Source organism: Argentina anserina, chromosome 2 (genome assembly GCF_933775445.1).
Source record: "Argentina anserina chromosome 2, drPotAnse1.1, whole genome shotgun sequence".
Taxonomy (NCBI): Eukaryota; Viridiplantae; Streptophyta; class Magnoliopsida; order Rosales; family Rosaceae; genus Argentina; species Argentina anserina.
In genome coordinates, this window is record NC_065873.1 from 14,131,889 (window position 1) to 14,137,888 (window position 6,000).

A 6,000-nucleotide genomic window follows, 5' to 3' on the forward strand; every position below is an offset into this window, starting at 1 on the left:
ATAAGCTTTACTCTTCTGAATTTGTTTCATAAGGACTTCATTGTAAGCCTCATTATATTTTCAGCTTCTCAATAAATATATTTTCAGCTTCAACACTTCTTAATTAAAAGTCTTTTTCAACCTTAAGATAATTCTTCTGGACTCAAAATCTTCCTTCCCTCTCAACTTATTCAGTAACAACTTATTCTATTTCGCTCTTAATAGAATATTGTGTTTTTACTCGAAATCTAGCTCTGGAGACTTATCAACGAATATGTACTTAACAAGAAATTGATCATCCCATATTATTTCGGTACTGGTATGCACTATGTATGGGCTCGACCAAATTTATGACATGCTACTCTGGAGGTGGTGTTTAACTGTTTTTTGTTTTTGTTTTTGAAGGTACATGAATTGGCCTCCATGATGATGATGAATGCCCAAAGGAGTGAAGCACAAGCTAAGGGGGAGCATTGAAGTCCTTTCCTAGTTGGACTAGGAAACTGTCAAGGAAAGCTAGTGTTACCTACGGCAAGAGTTGTTTCACTGATTTTAATTATGGGTATAATGATATATATTTGGGCATATAGAAATTGTTATAGAAAATAAATTTATAATAAAAGGTGTATTCCATATTCATTTGGATTTTTTTCTTTTCTATTTAAGGTTGTATTAGGAAGAGATTTGGGCTTAATTCCTATTGGTGCTAGGGTTTATAGTAAATTGCAGTGAGGTATATAAGGGGTATATGTTGTGTGTTGCTATATAGATGGATATATAGGCAGTAAGTTATCTTGCCTCTTGTGAGATACACGGACAAGGTGAAAGCAGAAGAAATTCACATCAAATAATAGCTTAGTGTTAGGAGATCTTAGTGACTCCATTGAAGACCTTAGTGACAACATCGACAAGCTTAGTGAAGTCGACGTGCGTGTGACTACAACGTTCTTAGTGAGGTTATATTGGCACTTGAAGCAACGATCTTAGTGAGGTTGTTTCAATACTTGATTGTGATTATCAAGTAAGAAGTATTTTACTTTTAAGAACTATATTATCATAGATTAAGGTGTAATATTTGTAATATGAATTGTACAATAGAAAAGTGAAATTTTTCTATATTTTCCGCTGCTATTACTTGTTATTGTTCTACCTTGTATTTTTAATTTTGTTCAAAATTAAGAATGAAGAACAATGAAGCAGATTCTAAAATTTGGATCCGAAGAATTGAGTACAATATAATAATAGACATCACATTTACTATCTAATATTTGGTGAGTTTGGAATTCGCGTTTTACTGTTCACAAAGGGTAAAATTGTCTGAAAATCTTGGAGTAGGGCAAATGTGAGATAGCATAAGTGCTCGGTAAGGGTAGATTTGTCCGCTTACTACAAACCTAATACACAACATGACTAAAGAGATATGCATTAGGTAAGGTTTAGATTGTGTGTTCACTATTGTGCAACATTTCCCTCATCCATTTTTTGAGTTTTAATTTGTATTTTAAGAAAATAATATGGTCATGGTGATTTTTTTTATTGTTTAAATGGAAGTCCCTGCTATCATTGCTTACTTAAGATCAAAAGAGGATTTCTTTTAAAAATTAAAATTCATGTGTCTTCTTTATTGACACAAACATGAATTTCCTTTGTGTATTAGTGCAATTTATTTTATAATGAGCTCGCTAAGGTGATTGTAAAATTTTGGCTGGCATTGTTGTATTATGCAAAGACAACAACTCTTGATCGAGATGATTGTTCCACTTTGAAGATAGTGTAATTTTCTTAAATGCCACATGTGCTATCACAAAGGGTTAATTTCATAACCATTTGAGTGAATCATTATCCTATTTGCCTTATGAGATAAAAAAAACTATATCATGAATTACCATTTATGTGAAAATCAGATACCGATCAATATCAGATACTGATGAGTTGATTATAAGTTTTTATGTTTCTATTATGAGTATTATCTTTGCATGTGTCTTTGTTTATCTAATAGTGAAAATTCTAAATTAGATTAGTTACAACACCATTCTTCTCAAATTAACTAATTGAGGAAAAATGTCTTATGTTTCAATAGTAGCTACTTAAAGCTTATGAAGTTTTCAAACAATTGATTTTATCTTTTTAACTACTCACTTTTGGTTGTAGGTGAACCGGCAGCTGCCTGAAGAAGGTTAAGAGCGGTGGATCTTTAGTTTACTTAATTTCTATAATTTATGCATATTTTAGAACAATGGTTGAAATAGATCACTCTTTTTTGTGTTTAATCTTCTGTGTATTACACTTTTTATCGTTATGCTCTATGAATGAAATGTTTCTTTGTATAAAACTCCGCGGTAATCATCTTTGCAATTATTGAGCATTATATCTTATCTTCAATAGTTGTTCTATTCGGCCACTAGACAAGAATCCCGCTGCAACGCGCGGGCTAAAAATCTAGTTTACTATATAATATGTGCCGGTGGCCTTTTGAACAATATACCTACATTAGTGAACAGTAGAACTATAGTGACGGGTTCTTCGTTCTTTTCTTTTGAAGGTCGGTGGGTGTGGTTACTGTTCATAAGAGTTCGGTGGAGAGTCCCTTGATCCCCATATTATTTACATCACTGCCACTTAGGCTTCCACTTTTTAATCGATCGATGTTTCACCTGTTTCCAGCTGTTTAGACTCCGCATCTGGTCGGATACAAAAAAAAATTGCCTCCTGGGTTTTTTCTGCACCTGGTGAGATCAATCTCTTCCTTCCTTCGTTCCTCTTCGTTTTTAACGATTATTCTCATGGTGCTTTACACTCTTTCATTCGCTGTATTTTTCTTTCGCCTTCTTTCATACAGATGACGGGTTGAGAGGGATATCGTAAGGGAGGGCAAGAAATCAGTGTGAAATAAGATTTCGTTCATCATCGGAAGAGCAAGATCGAGTAAAGAATTTTGCGTTCTTCCTTTTCTGTTTGTATTTTATTTCATCTATTGCTTTGGTCAATTGATTTTTTCTGCTTTTTCGGTAGATGTATTGCTTGGATTGTTTTGTGGGAAGACTAGGTTTGGTTTGCGATTTTAGGTCTGCGTGTTCGTAATTCTGTTTTAATGGAAAGAGTTAACAGTAAGTTATATTGGTGTTTAAATTTGTTCGTTGTGAATAAGAACAATCTCAATTATGGTATTTGATTGCATCAGTAGTTCCATGTATCCATTTTTATTTCACATTCAAATGGAACATGTTCACTTCAGTAGTTGTATTCTATTTTACTTAAGCTTCTTAATAAAAATTTTACTTTGATTCTTAAGCTTATATTATTTTAGGTGACCTTTGTACCATGTAAATGATTTTGAAGTACTCCACTTCTTAAAATAAAGTATTTGTGACCATAATTATATAATAGCGTCTTCGTCTTTAAATTGATATCTTTTGCATTTGATTTTAATTATATAATAGAAGGCATTGCTTTCAAAAAATTTATGAGCTGAACAACATCAGCTTCAGCTATGAATTCCATGAACATTATTTTTTTTTAAAATAAATTCATTTTGTGATGGTCAGGAAATGAGTCAGATGAGCATAACTTATCTGAATGACATATGCCTAGCTACGTATGTGGGGAGAATTAGAATATGTATTGCAAGAGCATGGAGACCAAAAAAGTTCAAGAGTGAATCCTTTGATAGATTGCACTTTCTTCTGATCGATGAAAGAGTAAGCTTTATAACATTATCATTTCTTACAGACCTATATCACAACACCAGCATTTGATACTAATAATTACAATTTGCAGTCCAAGTCTACATCTTTAATTACTTATTAGACCTAGATTTGTTATTTGTCAGAACTATGGTGACGGCTCTTATCATATTATGCTTTACAAAAATATTCGCATTGTATCACCACCTTATTGGATTTGAGTTGGAGTAAGGGATGGAAGAAGGAGATAAAGCGCCAAATAGAACAAGTTTTCCATCTTCAATGTTCTTTGTTTTTTGGATTTGAGTTGATTGCAATTCCAAATTGCCGATTTCACTCCAATTCTAATGAAAGCAACCCCAAATTTGTTGTTTTGAACAGTTTGCATGTTTGTTTAAGGAAAAATCAGAGCCATGTTGATTTTTCTTCATCATCATTGATCCTAAGAAAGGTTTGTTCACTATCTCTTGCTCTTTTTCTTTCTTTTTTCTACTGAATTTAGTTACATAGATGATTCTGATCAATTCTATTCTTCAAGGTAGTGACATCAGATGAATAGTTGAACTATAATTTATAACTTAGGTTTGAGTTTAGTACAAAAGTAACTTCCACTGACTATGTACATGCAAGGTCATGAATATTAATCTTGATGCACATCAAGCAAATGGGAATGAATCTGATTTTGCCAATGACAATATGTTTACCTTGCTTTTTTTCCTCTCTGAGCATTGTTTGACTTCATCACTGGTTCTTTTAAGTTCTGAATCATCTTATTTATGAACAGGGCTAGTATATATCCTAGATATGTACAACCCTAGCATATATCTATTTGTCATTGTTCTGCCCAAGCATCATACAATGGGTTTCCCCAAGAATTTCTTAATTTTATTCTGGTTTGTTATGAGATGCAAGTTGGTAACTGAGTAGCTAGCTCTGCTGGTGGTAAGGTCTATTCTTCTAGCTCCATTTGATTAATTAGCCTCATTTTACAGTGTTTTCTTTTACATGTTTTGAACTATACTATTGGTCTGATGTACACACATATTTTCCCTTGATGGTCTCTTCTGTAGGATTATGAAGCAAGGACATACATTGATCAGAGAGTTTAGGTAAAGGTGATCTTCAGTACTCATCATCAATATATGTATACTTTGGTTCTTCTATGTTGTGTTATGTTCTCTTCATCTTTCTTTGTTGTTGCTGATTTGTTTGGGGTTCAAAAAAAAAATCTTAGCCGCTTTTCCTATGGATACATACTACTATAGACTTTTATTAAAATTTTCACCATTGTTTTAATAGAGGCATTCCTGCAAAAAAAGTTAGTAGTTTAAGTCTTTAGATTCTATTCTAATCCATAATGACATATTGACAATAATACCAAACTTAGTTATTCTATCGATTTACTTTTTTACCACAGGAGAACCATAAACTTCAACATCATCTAAAAATAGACAGCCAACTTCTGCTTTGTTAATTTGTAAATCATGATTATGGCACTGGTTGATGTGGTTTGCTTTTTGGAATTAATCTTAAATGCCTTTGTATGTGTTATATTGTAGAAATCATATTAGGCAATGTTGAATAGGACCTGTGTATTGTATTGTTCTGTATTTTGAAACCTCCTGATATGTTTTGCTTCTGTTTTGTGTGGAAATCAGTAAACCTTCATATGTAATGTCCATGTAATGTAAATATGTTTATTAATGTATATGAACTTATTCATAAATGACTGAGCTCTTACAAATATATGCAATTGCTGATGTTTTGACATTTTAGAGTAAGATACAGAAAATGAATAGTGCGATTACAAAGCCGCCGCAAAGCGCAGCCACACTAACTAGTCCACATACAGTTTGTAGCTAGAGGACTGTGGCTCCTCAGTTGATTTTTTATGTTGCTGATTTGTACAGTGAATGAGTTTATAATGTCTTTCATAATTTTCATCTAATGACTAAGTCGTTTGACATAAAAAGAAAAAAAAAACAGCTTAGATATCACGAGGCGGTCCCAAACTGGTTCCCTTTTTATTGATTGAAGGAGCAAAGTACTACAGACATCACATATCCGCAAAGCCAAAGGACTAAAAATTAACAACATCCGTCCGGCAGCCTCATGGTCACGACGAGGCCAACAAGCCTCACCAGCGCGGAGCACCGGACGGGAGGACTATGGCAGGGTTGCTGCTGTACGGCGCTTAGGGGGGGAGGGAGCGTTAGGGTTTTAATATATCTCTTTATACCATGTCGGTATAAGCATCTTGTTTTGGTAAGTATCTAGTAAATCCAAACAAATTTGATTGGATACTTCTTACTCTCTCTGTGGAAAATTTTGATTGGAT